The sequence below is a fragment of the Mchenga conophoros genome, linkage group LG22 (genome assembly GCF_057382185.1).
Source record: "Mchenga conophoros isolate Kocher_MC1m ecotype Shallow Benthic linkage group LG22, M_conophoros_male_GT1.1, whole genome shotgun sequence".
Classification (NCBI taxonomy): domain Eukaryota; kingdom Metazoa; phylum Chordata; class Actinopteri; order Cichliformes; family Cichlidae; genus Mchenga; species Mchenga conophoros.
This window is the reverse complement of record NC_140546.1, coordinates 24,643,397-24,665,580: the sequence shown is the minus strand read 5'-3', so window position 1 is coordinate 24,665,580 and position 22,184 is coordinate 24,643,397. Positions and strand designations below refer to the sequence as shown.

Genomic DNA, 22,184 nt, shown 5'->3' with positions numbered 1-22,184 from the left:
ATAATGCCAATAATGATTAGCTAGAAACATAAAAGCTGCTCTGAATAATCAATATTTTTAACATAACCATTAGGCAAAGAGTCACAGAGTCAGCAGGTTTCCTTTGAGCAAGGTCAAAGGTATGTGGGAACTAGGGTGAACGTAATAAGAAGGTTCAAAAGGAGCGTATGTCAAACCTGTGTGTGTATGCGTGTGCACTTTTTCCTGACACTGTGCTATGTACTCAGCATTTAGACAGTACAGATACATTGCTGATGAAGACCACACTATTGGGACATCATGGCAATGCCTGTACATACTGTTTGGGCGAGTAGGGTACTGCTTCATAGGAGCACAGTGGCCTATCACACCAACCTTAATTGCACTGCTAGCCTCTGCAACACTTTCATTTCATCTACCTGTCTAATTGCTGTGAAGGTAGCGGGAGGGCCACGTGATGATGAGAGCCTGGTCACAATGTTTAGTGGGGAGACAATAAATTACACAATGCTTCTGTGAAGGGAACACAGTCTGGCTCCATGAGGGTTTGAATTTCTCTGCTGTGCTCAAATCAAAACACATGTATTCATTTTTAAAGCATTTCAAGCTGCATGTTGGCTCTTAAAACTAAAAGTGTCACTGAAACACTTTAGTTAAAGACAGAAGTACGGTGGCCCTGAGAGGTCAAATGCACTACAACTTGAAAAGGTCAAACACCAGCAAACAGAAAAATGCTGCAGAAGCATACAAAACACAGCAGAGGGTGAATGATACACAATGAAAGTAGAAACAAACAAAAAAAAAACAACCACAGAACTGTTTTTGGGTGGACAATGTTACAGCTGTGGAAGTGACAGAAACCAAAATGTGCGAAAAAGTAGCATGAAGGCACACTTAAGAGACACTTAAAACAAGAAGAGGATTCATCAGTGTTGGGAGGAAGAAAAAGATGCAGATAATGTGTCTTTTAAACACATGATTCATATAACACTCTAGACACATTTGCTGTTAGCTGTTTATTGTTAGCTTATCACTTCCACAGCTCTTCTGTTACGTTATTGCCCCTAAAAACAAATTTTGTTTTGTTTTCTTGTCTTTTTCAGTGTGCATGTGTGGTTTTCTTTTCTATATCTGTTGTGTTTTGTTCAACCTTTGTTGTGTTTTGTGTGCTATTGTAGAGATTTTCTATTTGCTGGTGTTTTCTTAAGTTGCAGTGCGTTTGACCTCTCCGAGCCACCGTACTGAAGTCTGTAATGAAAATTTCTCATATGCTGTTACTGATTGTATATTAAACAAAAATGTTACCCCAAATAGGGAAGGTAGTACAGAATACGTTAAACCTTCATTCTTGTTAATGGCCAGCAGGAGGTGACTTGTTGCAGAAATTTTTTTTGGCGTATAAGGAGTAGAAAAAGAGCTTGCATCTTATTTGATGTAATACTTCAATCAAAATGTTCCTTGTTTGATGATCATTTTCAAGTATTTTTTAATAAACAGAGCAGTTTATTATAGATCGTGGTTCCATTTTGAGATGATAAAATAGAAAATGATGGTTTGAATATCGTGTGATTCAAACTCCGAGTGTGTGAAAACACATGATTTTATGGTAAGATCATCTCGACTCATGTGGTTTTAGAGTAAAACAAAGACAAGATGATCAAAATGCTCAACTCAAAGTTTTTAAAGTGCAAGTGCATAAACTTGTAGCTATGGCCATCTTCCACATACAGCCTATGGTTTTTCTGAGTACAAAGAGCAAAGAAGTACGCAGTGTGCTCAAAATATTTTGTATTCACTCCCTGCACAGCTGCTGCTCCCACTTATTCTCCACTCATCCTGGGAGAAAAAGTTGCTTCAGTTCTCGCCAAGGCAAACAATGCCGCACTTCAGCTGTGTTATACAACACAAAGTGAAATTTAAAGGCAACACAAAAGCGCACAAAGTCAACAAACCTGAAACAAAGACTTGTCAACTCAGGGTGAACATGTTTTAACTTGAGCACAATTTTGTAGTTACCCCAAGCTGTAAAGTAGTATCTGACTCCACAAGATGAATGTGCAGAGACAGCGACAAAAGATGCGGGTCTGAAGGGAAATGAGAGAAACAACAGGAGCTCCTTGTAAAGCCTGGATTTAGTCAGTCTGAACTGTCACAAACAAGCGTCACAAACACAGTCACTTTCTGCTGTTTTAGCGTCTGTACTGCCATTTTGGGACATGCACACTTGATGTAAGTGGCCAAAAGACAAAGCAAATCACAAGAAAAACCAAATGCGCTTAGAAAGCCAAAGCCTCCCCAAAAGGTACTCCACTGCACAAAATCACATCACCCCACTCACTGCCACTCTGCACCACTTATATAACCTGTAAGACCTCTATATGAGTCCGAGATTGAAATTCTGGTGAAGTAGATGAAAACTGGCAGGAGCTATTACATATATTCTGTGTAATGTCACCTCAAGCAGGTCTCTTATCACTTGGAATATACCAATGGAATGCACTGGGGGCATGACTGGAGTCCACCATATCTAGAATTGGGGAGAGGTGAATACAGACTCAAAAGCAGTCAAAAATAGAAAAGCGATCTGGTCATAAAGAATATTTTTATGTGAAATATTAAAATGTGCTTATTAGTCCAATTGATGTTAATGCCTTCCAAATAAAAACTGGCAAACCTCACATCTCATATAAGATGAGAAGATTTTGGAAACTTTGACTGCTTTGAGCTCTGAGCTTTGGGGCTACGAGTGCAAGCAATTTACTTTTAAGTTAAAGGCAGTTAAAAAAAAAACAAAAAAAACAACTCAAAGTAATGAAATATCTAAAATTAAATTAGACAGAGTAAATTTATGACGGAGACTATAAATCTATGTGCAACAAGTAGAAGAATATTTTAGACTTTGCAGGGTATAATAACAGCGTGGACTAAAAATACAGGGAGTGCAGAATTATTAGGCAAGTTGTATTTTTGAGGAATAATTTTATTATTGAACAACAACCATGTTCTCAATGAACCCAAAAAACTCACTTATATCAAAGCTGAATATTTTTGGAAGTAGTTTTTAGTTTGTTTTTAGTTTTAGCTATTTTAGGGGGATATCTGTGTGTGCAGGTGACTATTACTGTGCATAATTATTAGGCAACTTAACAAAAAACAAATATATACCCATTTCAATTATTTATTTTTACCAGTGACACCAATATAACATCTCCACATTCACAAATATACATTTCTGACATTCAAAAACAAAACAAAAACAAATCAGTGACCAATATAGCCACCTTTCTTTGCAAGGACACTCAAAAGCCTGCCATCCATGGATTCTGTCAGTGTTTTGATCTGTTCACCATCAACATTGTGTGCAGCAGCAACCACAGCCTCCCAGACACTGTTCAGAGAGGTGTACTGTTTTCCCTCCTTGTAAATCTTACATTTGATGATGGACCACAGGTTCTCAATGGGGTTCAGATCAGGTGAACAAGGTGGCCATGTCATTAGTTTTTCTTCTTTTATACCCTTTCTTGCCAGCCACATTGTGGAGTACTTGGACGCGTGTGATGGAGCATTGTCCTGCATGAAAATCATGTTTTTCTTGAAGGATGCAGACTTCTTCCTGTACCACTGCTTGAAGAAGGAGTCTTCCAGAAACTGGCAGTAGGACTGGGAGTTGAGCTTGACTCCAAAGTCAACCCGAAAAGGCCCCACAAGGTCATCTTTGATGATATCAGCCCAAACCAGTACTCCACCTCCACCTTGCTGGCGTCTGAGTTGGACTGGAGCTCTCTGCCCATTACCAATCCAGCCACGGGCCCATCCATCTGGCCCATCAAGACTCACTCTCATTTCATCAGTCCATAAAACCTTAGAAAAATCAGTCTTGAGATATTTCTTGGCCCAGTCTTGACGTTTCAGCTTGTGTGTCTTGTTCAGTGGTGGTCGTCTTTCAGCCTTTCTTACCTTGGCCATGTCTCTGAGTATTGCACACCTTGTGCTTTTGGGCACTCCAGTGATGTTGCAGCTCTGAAATATGGCCAAACTGGTGGCAAGTGGCATCTTGGCAGCTGCACGCTTGACTTTTCTCAGTTCATGGGCAGTTATTTTGTGCCTTGGTTTTTCCACACACTTCTTGCGACCCTGTTGACTATTTTGAATGAAACGCTTGATTGTTCGATGATCACGCTTCAGAAGCTTTGCAATTTTGAGACTGCTGCATCCCTCTGCAAGATATCTCACTATTTTTGACTTTTCTGAGCCTGCCAAGTCCTTCTTTTGACCCATTTTGCCAAAGGAAAGGACGTTGCCTAATAATTATGCACACCTGATATAGGATGTTGATGTCATTAGACCACACCCCTTCTCATTACAGAGATGCACATCACCTAATATGCTTAATTGGTAGTAGGCTTTCGAGCCTATACAGCTTGGAGTAAGACAACATGCATGAAGAGGATGATGTGGACAAAATACTCATTTGCCTAATAATTCTGCACTCCCTGTAAGGCTGGTGTTTCTGTGTATGTTACATCGGTGATGACAGTTTAGATTTAGGTGTTGTATTATATAGCAGAATTGCTTTTTCACAAGATTCCACCACTTGCGACTCAGTTTTTTTTCTTTAATGACATATGACTTATGCTCTGTCATATGTCTTAGAGACATGCATTGGCTGCCCTCCAGCATCAGGCATAGAGGCAAAGAGATAGGAACGACAAAGTCTGGTTCTGGAGGTTGGAAAGCGCTGAATCGGCTAGAAGACCGTGGTTCAAGTTCTGTTCAGCTTTGTGTTTCCACCCTTGCCCTGTTTTGTCTTCACTTGCTTTGTATTTTAGCAGTTGCTTGCTAGGTAAGGTACCAAAAGCTGTTTGGTTAGGTTTAGATTAAGTTGCTCATTCACAGTAACCTCACGCATAAACCCCCCCAAAACAAAACAAAAGCAAAACAAAGTTGAATGCATTTATATGTGGCACCAGGGGAGATCTTTTCAGTCATACATTTGTGATAAGATGGAAGTAAAAGACCGATCTCACCATTATCATACACCTGATGCAGCACATCACCAACACCACAGGACACCTTGTGCATATCTTTTAGATCATAGCAGAATTAGTTCTCTCCCTCTCTCTCTCTCGCTTAATCATGCCTCTATCTTTGCATTGCAAACTCACAAAGAGACGCACTATCACCCTCGATTAGGCTCCATTTTAACATTTTAACATGAATGGAAAACACGATGATGGGTCCATACCACTGGGATTCGGCTAATCATCTCGATGGCAACTCTGCCCTGTCAATGCCCACACCTGTCACAGCGTGAGTCTATCCAGCTTGCCGCTGGGCTGGAATTCCACCTGTCCACTTTGCTTCCTCCAAAAATGCACAAGCTGCAGCTTTGACAAGCCACTGGAACCTGAGGAGGTGCTCTGTGCACTCACACAGACGCACACATGCACACTGACACGTCTCATGCATAATCACACATGCAGCAAACGGCCCTTGCACAGGACTAATGAAACATGAAAAGTGGCAACTGCGCTGAATGTCTGTCAGATTTTTTTTCTCAGCAGGAGCAAATAAAAAAAAAAAGTATTTTATAAGATATGACTATTCAGATAAGAGATTTCAATCACCGTTTTTTTGGAACAGCAGTTCTCAAATCTGTGGCTGGAGAACCTTACAGAGGAAAAAAAGATTCAAGGAGCTGCTCAAAAATATGTCCACTAAAGCTTTTTAGTCTAGTTATTTCAGAACTTTCATGAAAACAGAAACACATTTAAATTTTAATTTTGTTAAAAGTGACATACATTTAAATTGACTTTGACTTTACAGATAATATATGTGGACTTAGTTTAACAGCATTAATGCATTGACTGGATTTGTTTGCTAGCACCTGAGGACAAATTTTGGTCCATAGTTGCAACTTAATGAGGCCCTATGAGGATCCCCAGATCTCACTTCAAGAACCATTTCTTTGAGCTACTAAGAGGTAGGAAATATAGGAAGCATTCTTTGCATCAAGAAATTCTGTACAAATCAACACCTTGACACAAATATATTAACTGTATGGCTGTGGCTCCAGAGGTAGAGCAGGTTGGCACACATTAACACATCAGATCCCACAATACCAAGGCTCTTTTCTTCTGCTCCGGCAGAGCAGAGCATTCGACTTGTTGGCTTGCAAACACAAAGTATCCTCCCCTGTATAGAGCAGGAACGGAGGGGGGGATGGGTGCAACAGAGAGCCACTCTGCTGATGATGAGGCCAATGTGCTGGGGCAGAGGAGTCTGCGCCCTCTGAACGCTGAGTTACGCAGTGGAACTAGACCCCCTCTGTGTGTGAGCTGCAAAGGGCAGCCACTTTGTGTGTGTGTGTGTGTGTGTGTGTGTGTGTGTGTACATTTCTTTGAAAAATGGTGACTTAGACATTTCACATTACATAATACAGGTAAGTAAAAGGTTAAAAGAAGGTGTGTTGAAGTGTCTGCATGGTAATGTTGCAAAGACAAGGAGAGGGAGACAAATGGAGGGCTGTAACAGGGTTGCAGAGGTGGGTCGGGATGGAAAAAAAAAATGAGATTTGTGATGTATGATGCTGAGTAAAAGCAATCATGAACTTGAGGAAATCCTTGCGGGCCCTCCTGTAAAGCGCTATAAAACTGCAGCTTTAGATGCTCTGAATCAATACGATCTGCCAGCTCTTGCTCTTTCTCCATCCCAAGGGCCACACATTATGAAAAAAACATTACATAAAAAGGCAAATATTACTGTTGGGAAGCAGTTAGTCACAAACACACAGCTTAATGAGCACCAAGTAAGAACCTCAAATTGTGCAGTCACTGCCCTGCAAAGATTCCTTTTTCATCTTTGTACAAAGAGTTACTAACACGGAATCTCAGCAAATTAACTGTTCTCTGCGGTCGTATTGTGGCAGTTTCTTATCCCTTGTGTGATCAATATTAATCAGAGATGTGAATTATCTCAGCGATTCAAGGCAATTAATTTGTTTTGGGTTTTTTTTACAGCCCCCCCCAACCCAAACCTACCTATCTGTTCCCAAGGAGGCCCATCCTTTAGCTTTTCCCTGCCAAAAGGCTTAATTAATTGTATGTAGTGAGTCTATAGGGCCTGTTTTTTCTTTTCTTTTTGGCTTCCTGTTGATTTTCCTTTAGCTTTAGCCTCGCCCAAGCCCAGTCATGCTTATAGAGGCGCCCCAAACCAAAATGGCACTCACTACAAATATTGACACAGTCACCCAGGGGCTGCGCCAAACGAATGCTGCCCCAGTGACAGAGGCATCTGTGACTCCAAATGGAGCATGGCAGAGCACTCGAAGTAGGAGTGTACGATGTGTGACGTGGAGGAGAAGGACGAGGAGGCAAAGAAAGCAGATGCAGACTGCTTCATCTCCTTTTCCCCCCCAGTTCTTCCTGAGCAACTTACTCTGGTTATCTCTCCGACCGACTCTTGAGCCCATTCTATACATTTTATGATTATTTCTTGGGTTTTTTCTCCTCATTAGCCCTTTCTCCCTTGCTGAGCAATGGCCTGAGCTGATGATGACTGATTTGCAGGGAGCTGACAGCGGTTTCTACATGGCACGATTAAAAAAAGTCTTCAGCCTGGATATTGGTGCGTTACTTAACAAGTGAATATGACCGTACTGCTATAGAATTTTGAAGCTGGGCACAGCTGTCCTCTTCTATCAATCCCAGCCTAACTGTACAGATCCAGAGAGGTAATAAGGACCCCGGTAGTCAATTAGAGAAACGGTACAATGGATGGATAGGGCTAGAACATAAGGAGGAATGGTGGAAGGAGGAGAACAGAACAGGAAGCTCGTTAGGGAAAGGCCGGCGCAGGAGAGGGAACGTGTGTTTGTGTATGTAAGGGGGGTGTCAGAGGAACAATGGCTCAGCCAGGGTGCAGTGATCCAGGAAAGATCAAGCTGTCGTGTGGCCCCCTAGTCCATATGTACTATTTAAACAGCATGCACACACAGCTTGACGTGCCACCATCAGTTTTCATACTGTGTGTGTGTTTGTTGGTTTTGATGTATGCTCTTGAACGCTTGCCTATCCGAGTCATTTGAGCAAAAGTGAGACGTGAAACGTGGAGACAGATAGGTGAGAGAGAGGTTACAGTGTGCAGTGACTGTGTGTACGTGTGAGAAAATGAGGGAGGTGGCAGGTGGGTTGGGGTGAGGTGGGGGGGGGGGTGGATTTAGTGCTGCCAGCGTTAGTGCATGACATGTGGGTGGATATTGAAGATGTTATTAGTATCACATTTGCAGGTCTTATAAAACTGCCACAGAGCTGGGTGGTTTTCATACGTCTTCAGCTGATATGCGTCGCGCTGTCATTTGTGTTGCCTTTCCAGCAGCTGCTGGGTTGATCATTCAGTGATGGCGCGGTAATTACTTGCCGTCTCGTTTCTCTGTTCTGCTTAACCTCCCTGTTGCACTTTGGTCAAAATTGGCCGTTTCATAATTTTATTTTCCAATAAAGAGTGGTTCTTCTTCTCTGCTGCTTGACCATAAGGCTTTAAAGGCACCCTCCACAGGTAATTGCCAAGGATGTAAAGCTAATGATTTCTCACTAATATTAACTATAAGGCTTTACATTATTTACATTCCTTTTTAGAGTGAGAAGTATTCTGCAACCACACTCTTAATCTCGCAACAAGTGATTATCTCTCAGATTCCCCATTTCTGTCCTCCCGGGAACCAATTTACACCTTGCTTGAGCTAAAATTTGCAAGCATGCTGCACTGCTGTTGTGAATGAAACACTTGATCTCATTTCGGATCTGGGCACGAATGGGAAAATCCAGCCTGGATGATGCTCTGCATAAGGAGGCTCTTCCTGAAAGAGCTAGAGGATACTCTGGAGATTGTCATGGGCAGCAGCCTTGACCAGTCTGGCAAGGGACGGAGAAACTCTGAGTGTAGACGCTGCTTGTTGAGCAACACAGCTCAAAAACATTAGAAAACACAGTGAGATGCCAAAGAGATGCTGAACCAGTCATGAAAAGGTTCTGCAAATTGCATACACTGCACATCATGGCTATTGCATAACTTCCATAACTAAACTCAATATTTTAGATGGAAAAAAACTCATGCACTTTTATGATAAATTAGACACTGAATTCTAAATGATCACAAAGGTTGTGCTGATGTAAAGAATATGTTTTGATTCCAAGGAAACTAAGATACTGGTATGATTGAATATAAAACTCTTTCATGGCCGAATACTTTAAAGTTCAATATATACCTCAGACATTTACTCTAACTAAAGTAACCATTTCTCAGTCTTATTTCTGCTGCTCTCTAAATGTATTTTTATCAGTCACTACTGTGGTAAGTGGGTCGGCTTTACTTTTATTTGAGCAGGATTAAAGTTATGCCTCCTCCCAGCCCAGAGAGTTGCCAGCTTGTTTTAATGGTTTTTTTTGTTTGTTTCTTTGGGGGTGGAGTTGTCATTATTGTTGTTGTTGTGGTGCTCACGGTAATGCAAAGATTACAATGAAAACAGCAACATCTGCTTCCAGAAGTTTAATCCCTCTGGATAATCCAAAGAATATCTTGTTTTATAGTTTCCATCAAAAGTAAATGGTAAACGGCCTGTATTTGTATAGTGCTTTACTTAGGAAATTTTATGGTGCTCAGTGGAAAAAAAAACAACAAATTTAATAAATATAAGCAGGTTTAGAAGGTTTGGCTTTGCTATCCTCCTTCTATCCTCTAACCAGCTGGGGTTTAAAAAAAAGGATGGGCATCAACCATGATTTGTGAGTTGCTCATCTGGGTTAAAAGCAGCCCTACTAGGCCTACTGCCATTGGTGACAACATCAGCCATAACCAATTGTAGCAGCACTGACTTTAAATTAAACAAGAAGCTAGTTTGTGCTTATTTACTGCTCTCTACTTACAGGGTGGAAGCAGAGCAGCAGCATACACGGTTCTTCAAATGAAGATCCAGTATCCCCTACTGTAAAGTTTTAGAGTGATTCCCTGCGCTAACAAATCCATTACATGATTACCAAGCTCCCATAGCAGAAAGACAGAGATACTGCTGGCTATGTCTGACCTGTTAATCCAGATTCTAAATGATGCCAAGAACCAAAGAGACATGAATCATTGTCGCTGTTAAGTAGCATGTACCAGTTCACCCACCGGCTGCCGTAGCAAGAGTTTGTCTCGGCTCAGTGGGGGAAAAAGTAAAAAACAAAACAAAACAAAAAAACAATGGAGGGAATTGTTTAACACGGCGCACAGATGGCGACTTGGGGAAGCAAAATAATCGAGATCGCCGCTAACACGTGTGCTACACTCCATAAATTAAAGAGGATCCAATGGCAGGAAATGCGGGGTTTGAGGTGGAGAGCGAAGAGAGCGCTCACAATGCATGCTCAACAGATGGGTAGAAAATAAGAGAGACGGGAGCAGAGCTCGGAGGCTCCTCTGCGCTCCCGTTGTCGCGTCCCGTTTGTCATCCCCGCTCAGCGTCACCGGAGCCACCTGCTCACTACCGAATGTGGGAGGGGGGGCATCTGTGGGGCCGTTTTCTCCGACTAAACCCTGGCACACTTATTTCACTGAAAACAGCACCGACTTAGACCGAGAGAGGCACTGCGGCAGACACACGGCACAGTCAAAGAGGTGCCCACGAATGCATTTTTCACCCACCCCATCAAATAATCAGACCCAGGAGTTTCAACAAGCAATCGTTCAAAGGGCTTTCTGTTGCGTGCTGTGATGCCAGTACGGATGTTAGCCCCCCCTCCCTCCTCGGTTATTCAATCCCACGATCAGTGGCGTCTTTAGTACATCCTGGCTCTTTAACATTCAATCGGAGAAGGCACCCACTCACCCAGGCGCAGAGCGCTCGCTGGGGGGTGGTGGTGGTAGGGGCTCAGCATCAGTACCTCGATCATAAAGATATAGATACTGCGACCGGCCGACGATCGTTGCAAGCATCCCTAAACCTTTCGTGGAAACGTCGAGGAGAGATCCGCACGTGGGAAGAGGTCTGGTGTGTGGACCTTTATCTAAATTAAGAATGACATCGTGCCCCCCCCCCCCCCCCCCCAACACACACACACACACACACACACACACACACACACACAAAAGAAACCGCTTCTTTCTTTTGTTGAGGTGTTGAATGCAGGGTTGTGCTGATGAGACTGCATCAATAAAGCGAGAGGCGAACCAGTGTGTTGCAAGCTGGAAATAAAATTGCCTGTGCGGGGTACGTGCCCACGGTGCTCTCTGTGCAAGTGTGTGTTTCTTTCGGCCACTGCGGAAAGTTACAGGTCTGACAGCGGGTTTTAAAGACAGACTTACAGTTCTCAGCGTCTCCCACTGAGGGATTCGGCATTCAGGGAGGATTGTGCTTTCAAGCAGAGTTCTATTAATGGGATCTAACTCAACGGCTCAGGCGTGTTTGGGGATTTTTTTTCCCTACTGTGACCGCTACTTTCGCTCAGGTCCACGGATCACATACCCCCCCCCCCCCCCTTCCCACCCCCCAACCAACACTGATAACTGTCCATACAGCTCAGTCTTGTGAAACTGCCCCGGACGGGCGAAAAATAACTGTACTGCAGCCTGAACGTTAGACTATATGCGTCATTAAAATCGGACTTCCACACAGCATGGATGACATGAATGAAATAAATAGACAAACCGGCAGTGTGGATGGCGCAAAGAAACAGTATCCCCCCCCCCTTTTTTTTTTTTTTTTCAAAAAAGCTTTGAGTTGTGTGGGTAAAGCATGTTACCTGATCGCTGTCAGCAGCAGTTATTTGATGCGACGGCTATTCCCCGATCGGTTCCGCTGATACAAATTAAGTTTCCCATCCATGGCACGTCTCAGACTGAGAGGGGATACTATCATTCATTCACCCTCGCAGCCGCGCGGAATCTTCTTCCAACAAATGTTCTCCGCGAGGCATCCCACTTTGGCGTGTCCGAATCAAACCCAGAAACAATAAGTGTGGAAAACAAATCAATGATTCGATCAATTAAAAAGAAAGAAGAATAGCTACGGACATGAAATAATAATGATCAATTTAAAAGAAAAAGCATCCACAGATCAAATGAAAGAACAGAACAACGCAAAAAATAATAATGCGATGGTGAAATGAAAGAAGAAGGACTTCGTTATTGTAGGTGTCCAGTTTTGTTAGAAAATTTAAAATAATAATAGTAGTAGTATTAAAAAAATAAATAAATCCACGTCATATAATCTCCATGGTTTTACGCGTATATTCCAAAGCAGTGTGGGGACGCGCTCACAGTTAACAGCGCCGCAATAGCAGGGGCAGAGTGGGATAGCGGCTTTATTTTCAACTGATGCTCGGTACTCCAAGTCCAAGGAAGCTCTTCTTTTGGTTGAAGCTGGGAGAGCGAGTAGGGGCAAAAACAAGAGAGGGGCGGGGGGGGGAGAAATGGAAAATTAAAAAAACAAAACAAAACAAAACACAATTTTTACTCCTTTAACTGCCTCTATTCTCTCCTCTTCTCCGTCACGGAGTAAAGCGTGTCTGCGAGTCTTGCCTGCTCTGGCATTTAGGATGGGTATCCACAGGCAGCGGCTCACAGTCGGGCATCTGGCTCCCCTGCAGTCGCTTCACAAGCGGAGGACAGAGATGCGCGCCCTCGCTGCCCTCCGCCGGGGATCCGAAGCGCGTTCACGGCGGAACACCCCCGCCCCCCCTTCTCTCTCCCCTCCTTCCTGCTCGTCCTAGCCTCAGTAGCATCACCCGTAATGACGTCAGCACGCGCAGCTTCCAAATACAGCATGTGCACGGGCCCAGATTTATTCAAATTCATAGTTTTTTTTTTTTTAAAAAAGGATAATTCTCCATATTTATAAAGCTGAGACAATTCTCTGGCTTGTAACAGTTCACACTTATTTTTCACTGATATTGCTGCAACATCTCCCACGTGATCAGGAACAAAAAGAAACAAACAAAAAACAGTCAGAGATGATCAGTTAACAGTTATTTCCGCTAAATTTGCTCTGCACTTGCAGCTTTTACTGCAAAACCACACACTGCACATGCAACACCCTTGTTACCTCTTCATGCCTTCTGTTTCACATGTTGTAAAACACTGAATAGATTTAGCACGATCACTTTTTTGTTTGTAACCAGTCTTGCAATACTGGAACTAAAAGGCTATCACATAAACAACAGAAAAACACACTCTTTTAATATTTCCATTTTGTGTTGTTTGCTGTTTTGTGGTTTTGTGTATAGAAGTGTCCTCTGCAGTTTACATGATGTGATTAGAGACTGGAGAGTGCAGAATGTTGCCTCATGGGCAGTGTAGTCCGTGCAGCAGTGAGAATGGACTGCCATACCCGTTATGTGTCTGTGAGCGTGAGGTGGGAGAAAAAGGAGAGTGGAAAAGTACGAGCTGTCATCGAGCAAAAACGGGAGCTGGAAGCATGTAAATATAATAATAACCACTGCAGCCAAGAAGAGTGCCTGACGAGCCCAGTTGTAAGTAAGCTATTAAGACTCGACTGTACGCTTTGTTCGTGTTTTCCTCCGAAACAATAAGTTCCATTGCAGCAGCCTTTCAACGCCTCTCTCTGTCTCTCGCAAGCAGACTTGACCCAGACGACAAAGTAAAGCTATTTTTCGGCTACGAGCCTGACACAGAACCGACGTATTAGTCAGAGGTCCCTTTACTACGGTTCGGAGTCGCGGACCTTCAGTAATAGTAATAAATCACACAGCAATAGTACATTCACGTAGTTATAAAATGCATGATAATATGTTAAGTAATCCAACGTATTCAGAATACGTTACTCTCATTGAGTAACGTAACGGAATACGTTACAGAATACGTTTTAGGGCATGTATTCTGTAATCTGTAGTGGAATACATTTTAAAAGTAACCTTCCCGACACTGCGTCTGGACAACTTGGTTTTGGAGGAAAGGCCGTTGGGGTGCAGCTTCACTTGCAGACAGATATAGTTATGCAGTTTGGCCATATTTGAATGATTGAATCGGTTATAATGCAACCAAGCCAAAAACAGTCCAACCTTTCATGAATCCTTTTTTTCCACTTTTATTTTATGTAACAGTCAATATCAAGGTGTGACATCTGTGGACAAACAGAGAGAAGGTCAGGAGTAATAACGAACCACATGGCTCTGAAGACAAATGTGAACCGCTTTACTTTCACAGCTCGGATCTGAAAATTGCTCACCACTGGGCCCGTTTGAACGGAGCTGCAAATGACAGGGAGAAAAATAAAAGCTATCACAGAACTATGTCTAGCAGATTACAGCATGTCAGAGCTTGAATATTAACCACAAATTGTTCAGCTGCTGCAAGTTCATAAATTTGCCTTTAGAGTAACGCTCCGTTTTCTCTGTTCATCCACCTTTTTGTGACACAGTGGGCGGTCGGGTTTCTAGAGCAAATTTTCCTTTGGAAATTTGGCACTCACTTGCCACAAGACTTGGGGGCATTACGTCAGATTCCTGAATTGCATTACGCAGATTCATTTTTAATTGGGAAATAATGATTTTTTTTGTGGTGACACTAATATCGCGCTATTAAAAATGAAATGAGTCTGTATTCATTAAATGTGAGGACAGAATGCATGTGTCTGTATTTAGCAGCTTTATCAAAGGAAAACTGGGGGGGGGGTATGTCTGGATGTACAAGTGTGAACTGATCTGTTAGTCCTAAATTCCTCCACTCTCAGAGCTCTTATGCTTTCTATGAAGATTTTTTGCTTCCCCCCTTTTGTTGCCTGAGAGGATTCCGCCGAGAATTAAATTTATGGGCTCTTGAATTGGACCAAATGAAAGCACAAAGGAGATCAAACGATGGCACTGCCTATGACTGATATAATCATTCTCATTTATTAGAATTACAGAATGCCATCATAACTAATTCTGCAGCTGTGTATGCATCTATCTGCATGGTGGTGGCTGTAGCTCAGGTGGCAGAGCAGGTCAGCCACCAATCAGAAGGTTGGTGGTTCGATCCCAGGCTGCCTCCTAAGTATCCTTAGCAAGATACTAACCCCATGTTTGCCTACTGGTGGTGGCGCCAGTGTCCGGCAGCCTCGCCTCTGTCAGTGCGCCCCAGGGCAGCTGTGGCTACAATGTGAATGGGTGAATGACTGAATGTAGTGTAAAGCGCTTTGGGGTCCTTAGGGACTGAGTAAAGCGCTATACAAATGTAGGCCATTTATCTTAGATAAGATATATATATATATAAGTATAAGTAGTTATATATATATATATATATATAAGTAGTTAAAATGGATTCAGATAAGGTTAACTCTTCTAGTAAAAGGCAAATGACTGACTTTAGTTCTTCCTACAGAGCAAAGGCTCAGAAGGGCACATGCACATTGTTCACACAACTCACACATTAGTCGACCTTGCCATCCTCACGTCTCGATACATCATTTTCTGTTAAGGCAGCAGCTTAGAATAAAAGCATCACAAGGATGGGAACATTTTTTTATTGACTGCAACAACCTATTTTGCGTCAATATTCTTGACAGAGATAAAATAATCATTCTTGGGACTATAAATGCTTGCCTTCATTGTAAAATTGTGGTGTCTGGCAGGTGTTTTTGTACTTTAGTACAAAATGCAAACCAAATGGGAACAGGTACAGTATAATACTATACATGGCCTGTTGTTTGATTGTGTGCCATCTATGTGTGCCATTTTGTGTTTTCACACATTATCATTCATTTGAATATTCAAAACAAAAAAAACAAAAACAAACTCTTGCATGTGATATCTGTTTCTGTGAAGCTTTAACTGAGAAATTGTGTTGTCTATTAAATCCCCATGAAAAGGTCATGCTCTGAGCCACAAAGCTTCACTTTAGTAGAACTTACATCTATAAAAATTGCAGCATAATCCTTATCTGTGTTCTGAAGGTTCTTCCAGAGGGGATTATTCATTAAAGGTTCACAGCCTCATTTATCATTTTATGTGTATGAATATGGAGGAAATGAAGTTTCTAATGGATGGAGAAACAACATTCAACAACATTTCAACACATAAAAATACAAAATCTTTTTTTGTTTTTAATTTACATAATAAACTTTCTTTGCATGTTATTTATCTGATCCCCTCCTACCTGCGCCCCACTTTATCATATTTGATTTGTTGGAAATTAGATTCACTATTATTATTGAATTCTGATTCCACTGTCCTCTTGCAGAACTCGGGCTGGCTTTAACAACCATTACCATTGTGGGACTCTAAAGCCCACAGAAATGTCTGGCCAACAGTAATATCAGATCATAGAAATAAATGAATGTCAACACTTAATATTGCAGCCTGGTTTTACTGCCAAATAATGACCTTGTTATTTAAAGTAAACAGTGAACTGAAAGCTGAAATAATGACATAATGGACGCTGGATGATGGAAGTTGGCTGCAATTTCAGCACCATGGAGAGCTCATGGAAGTTTCGAGACGCTTTTAGTGAAAACACTCAAACACACACACACACACACACACACACACACACACACACACACACACACACACGTTCACCTGCACACAGACACACACAACAATGCTATAGCAAGGAAACAGAATAGTGCTCTCACAGAAAACAGTGAGTAAATATAAATTTAACTCTGGGCTCTTCTTCTGCAAGCAAAGTGAAAAGGTACCAAAACCTTCTAAAATCTTTGTTGGATGTCAAAAATCTTTTTTTTTTTAACATTTTCACAACTTTTCTGAGCTTTAAGTCAGAGATGTAAAGCTGTGATCACAATTTAACAGCCCTGAAGCTGAGCTGTGGTGATACTTCAGAAAACAGCCAGACCAGGCTTTTTATTGTTCATGCAACTGTATAGTTTACATGTTCTATGTGTTCTTTGACCTGATTATCTGACATTTGGTGTGACAGAGGGTGCGTTTCACTATAGACACTATGGAAAAATCTACTGCCAGAAACATTCTAGGGAGGATTGCAACGTCAAGAAGCTAATTTGAGAAGACCACATGCTTTAGTGTTTAAATACAGAGTATTGACTTTTGCAAATAAACGCCAACCTCACCTCACTTGCATTTTTCTATTATTTAAGAAATAAAACGCACCAATGAAACAAGCATTTTCCTTTGTGGCAGCTGCAAGACTTAGTGTGTGCATATATGGAATGTACATATTTCTTTCTGAGAGCACAACCTTAACACATTAAAAGAAAAGAAAAAAGCCAAAAGGCGTACCCACATCTCCATCATTGGCTCCCTAATCAGGACAACTGTAATTTTCTACTTATCCTCTCTGTAATTTTAAAATGCGTGCCGTGCCAGAAAATTGTTTGGCATGTGTTGATTAATTTTGTTGAGGCTAAATAGGCCCAGAACAATACAGTTTGATTTGTATCCCAAGAATCAGAGAGAGTTAAGGGCAGGCCAGAGCTTCAGAGTTTAGCACACTTTGTTCCTACAGTTTCTCCGCCTTCCTTTTGTTTTTTTTAATGTTGCTACATTCAGGGAAATTTGTGAACCCAATTCAGTCTCAGTTTCTCTGACAACAAGCTAAACCTCCTTTTTCAAACTTGAATTTCACTTGAGGTGGATAGTATCGCCCCAGGACCTACTTCGTGTCTGTGAAGCACCAGCTGTTTAAATGTTCATACTTATTACTTGCCTTTAGGGTTTATGCACCCCCCCCAACCTCCTCCTCTATCCTTCTCTCTGAAGATTGCTTCTACACCAACTCGAATCAAAACACAACACAGACAAAATCATGTTTTTACCAAACGTCTCATCCATTCAGACTTTTAATTGCTACAGTTCAGCAACCCTCATGTCACCGTACCGCATTTCGAATCAAGAGAGAGCAGAGTGTCGTTCTGCCAACGTGAAACTTTTTTATTTCAGCTTCTTATGTTTTCTCAAATCTGTAACTCTGCCTATGTGCATTTAAGACCTTTAGTGAAGTGTATGCTTGCACATGTTTATTTTCGTCCGCAGCCATAAACACGAATGGCAAATAAAAACTTGGGGGTACTTATGCTTGTTTGTGTGTGTTTGTCTAATGCTTGGCCTAGTGAATCCTCAGAGGGGTGGGAGCTTGGAAAAAAGCAGTGGTCCATGAAGTGAACTAGAGTTCCTCCCTGATCAAATGTGACAATTATGATAGTGTTCCTCGGTACAAAACTCCCCTCTGGCTCCCCCATCCATTCCATTCTCCTCTCCACTAATGCCATCTCCTCTTTCCATCCTTTACTTGCTGCCCTTTTCTCTTACATGCAACCTGTGCTCTGTCTTTTCTAAAATTTTCTCCTTTCCCTCGCCACAAACATTTTGCTCCTCTTGCTCCCCGCCCTTCAGTCCCTTTCGTGTTTTCTCTAGCCTCAAAAATATTCTGGTCCATTTCGAAATACTTCACGTATGTCTCAACAAACAATTGATGCATATGAATTCACTCTAAATGTATGAAAGCTATATGATTGTTGTTGTTGTCTTTCAGTGCTATTCACACAAAGTAATCACAAATAAAGTGTTTGTTTGATATAAGCGGTGCAGTGGTTGGCCAGCACTTCCATAACTGTGATTAAAGACACTTTACACCTTTACATTTTTGATAAATGACTGGACACCTGAAGCTATGAGTCAGTATCCTTCCTAATGACTGTGCAGAGCTCTGCTTAGAGACAGCAGTGCTGTGAGTTAGACAGTAATGCTTTCATGTTAATGCACACAATGAAAGTGCAAACAGGCTGATTTGCAGCAGTGATACTATTTACCATGTTGGCTCTTTTAGTTTAGCACGTTAACGTGACAGCTTTTCTCAACCGCTTTGGCACATTTGTCAGATTCACAGCTTGGAAGATAAATTTTCCCAAAACAGCTCATACTTGTGTCAAAACACTATGGTTAACCTCCCAAAAAAGCCACCAGGCTCACCCAAAACCATGAATTCATGTGTGAAAAAACGTGTTTTTGAGTCGGCGAAGAAGTTCTTCACGCCAAAGTGAAACGTTCTGTTTAGCCTTTCTAATTTTAAATGTTTACATACTTTGTCAGAATAACTCAAGAAATTCATTCCTCATCTTGTAATTTCAGTTCTGAGTGTATTCATTGAAACTGACTGCCTACTGTACAAGACTTTTACTTTCCTGAGAATAACAGACCACTAATGTGTAACATTAAGATAACTGATGTGATGCTTATTTCAACGGCATGCACTATTATTTTACTTTAATATTTAGGTGATATGAAGGGTGAAAAAAATCATATTCTCCCAGTGGTCACACAAAATAATGGTGGGAAGCAGCTGGACATCCTTTTCACTCGTGTACCTAATGCTTTCCCTTGCGGTGTAACCATCATGTGAACTTTTCCATTATTTTCTTTTGTCTTCTTTTGCTACAGCATCACATACATCCTTACTCCTCATCATCTTTCATGTGCTGTTGCTTCAATAGCTCAGTAAAAAAAATATCACTGGTTGTGACTAGTTGTCCTAGGAATACAGTGATTTTTTTCACTTTTGGTAGTCAATTGCCGGTAGTTGCAGCTACGTGTAACACTTTCAGCCTCTGGGATTTTTAATCACAAGGCAACAGCACAGAACGACTGATGGGAGGTAATCAGTTAGTCGTGGATCAACTTAGAGTGACTGCAATCATTCTCGTGCAGATTGCTAAAGGTTTGAAAATAATTGCCATCCACTTTATAGGCACAAACTGCCAACACATTGCAATCAATCAGTCAGTCTGTGCTGATGGGCCCAACTCGTCTGCGATGCGTCTCTTTGCAATAGGGGACCACTCAGCTGGTTGCCAACTGCTTGTGTTCTGCTTGTATCTTATATAAAAACAAGGTTGCGAAGCACCTATGTCATCTTGCCCTTAAATCACCATATTTTCACGGCGGTGATTGTATTGCATGTAAGTGCCAACATGACCCCATTCAGTCACAAAGTGATAGCAGACTCAGTCTGTCTTATTGCTGTTTCACTTCCATCTTGACAAATCAATACCACTTTGAAGACGGGAACTGACTGCAAAGGGTTGCAGACCTAGTCTCCATCTTTGAAATATCTATCTCAAATACAATGAGATCACAAATTCTTCAACAGTTGCAGTAATATTGGTCATGCAGGGGTCACTAAACCACTCTTTTCTCTAGTGTGGCAGTACTATAACTGTTTATCTGTGCAGGCTTCACAAATTCTTGTAACCCATTTGCACTCAAGCTCTAAAAATATCCTGAAGATTTTCACTTTTTTTTGACTTACTTCAGCTGAACCGTCATTAGATAACTGAGCCAGAGAAACTCAGAAAAGATGGCTTTGAATTAAAAGTTCAAGAAATAGAGTTACACACACCAGGTTCATTAATATAGATGACTTTCTGAATGCTACTACATATTGGAAAATCTATTCTTGTGGCTCTAGAGGGGGCAGAACAAAACTGAGTGATATTTACTTAGGAAACCTGAAGTTGAACACTCTGAGCTTAATAAGATAAAAATAATGGAGAAAAACAGCTGTGGTTTTAAGAAAGTAGCAAATTGTGAAGGGAGTTTGCCAGACCTTAGCCTGCTTTTCATCTCAAAGCTTAAAGCGCCTTGAAAATCTCTAACTGGTGATCTCATTTCACTGTATACCTCATAAGCAGAGTAGCCTATTAAGGAGACACAAACATCTGCACTAAGTTTCAATAGCTGCCAAGACATTTCACTTCAGCCCATAAATGGGAACCTTAAGTTGGTACAACTGAAAATGTCAGTGGAGCCTTTAATAAGGATGATTTGTCTGCAGGGGACCAGGAAGGCCTGTAGAAAATTCCGCTTAATACTTTTTGATGTATCTGTGTAGCCCAAAGCAGCAGATCAACCTACAAGTTGACATTGCCATTCCTACATTTCCTTTAAATATTTTCAATAAAACATTCAATGGTATCTGATCTACTACAAAGAATTTTAATTTACAGTAAGGAAGTGGTGGAGCTGCCGCTGGGCCTTTTCCATAATAAAATGTGTAATAACACTAAATCCCAATCTGTTATGAAACTCAGTTCCCAAGTAAATGCAGGTCTGGGTGATTTCAGTACTTGAATTATTCTCTAGCTTTCGATATATTTGATTCAGATGAATTCTGTCACACCACCCTGCATATTCTTTCATTATCAATCTGTATAATTGAGCTGACAAGCTATGAAAAAAGAAGCAAATATGGCATGTTTACTGCAGGAATAATCTAAGGACATCAAAGGACACAACCCCCCTGGTGAACTACTGGATGTACAAAGGGACCGATATGCTACAGTGAATGTACAATTTTATTCTTGTAGCATAATCTTCAGCATTTTGTGTCTTCATGTGTATTATTCTATGTCTCTTCTCTTTCTTCTAACCATTTTCTAAGCGTTCAGGGTTGGCTGCATCCATGGTGAGTCAACAAAGTCAGGCTCATCATGAGACAGACGAGCCTCTGTATGTGCCATAAATCACTACCATAAAGCGTAACATGTAGTCAGTAGTCAGTGGGTCATCTCCACATATCCACACACAGCAACCCTTACCTCTAGCTCCAGTGATGAATTTCAGAATTATCTGAGGGAGAAAAGCCTTTCCTCCACCTGACAGAGACGGATCGCAGCCTCACTGCAACCCCCCACAGCCCACCTACAGTATAACTTCTCACTGGTCACCTTGGTCCACCTATGCCATCCCTCTCGCCCCTCGTTGTAGACATCTATCACCTCGCCCCGACCTTCTTCTCATATATCTCCCCTGGTCCTTCCATCTCATCCCTCTGCCTACTGTCCATCTCGCCATCCCCCTGCCCATACATTTAAGAGCAGCTGAAGCCCACAGCAGAGCACACTTTGTTGCTCCATCCATCATGAATGACTGCAGGCCGGGAAGAGAAAAAAAACCCTATGATTTAAGTCTATCTTGCTGGGTGGGCTGCTTTGTGGTGCCCCAGCTGGTTTTTAGGTATAATAACACGTGAAAGAAAGAATCCCTTTTTGAGTTCAGCTACAGTAACTACTGTAACGTCCTTCTGCCGTTATTATTGCATGTTTTTGATATTCTATATTAGTTTCAAGCAGCAACTGACAACCGTAACTGTCTTTTCTGTGTCAGAGGGGTGTCAGAGGAAAAGACAGTTTAATATTTCATTCTCACTCTCACGCTGCATGAAATAATAATTTTTGATTGGCTTGAAGGTATTATCAA

The 22,184-nt window shown here is 41.6% G+C and overlaps 1 protein-coding gene across 3 annotated transcripts in view; it reads right to left on the bottom strand.

Moving 5' to 3' along the window:
• The window catches only part of adgrb2 (adhesion G protein-coupled receptor B2), a 253,991-nt gene extending 241,365 nt beyond the window's left edge, over positions 1 to 12,626 (bottom strand). For all 3 annotated transcript variants that reach the window (XM_085262313.1, XM_085262315.1, XM_085262314.1), the window contains exon 1: positions 11,757 to 12,626. The gene's annotated coding sequence lies outside the window, so the exon portion shown is untranslated. The remainder of the gene's footprint in view (positions 1 to 11,756) is intronic.
• Between the last annotated feature and the right edge of the window lie 9,558 nt (positions 12,627 to 22,184).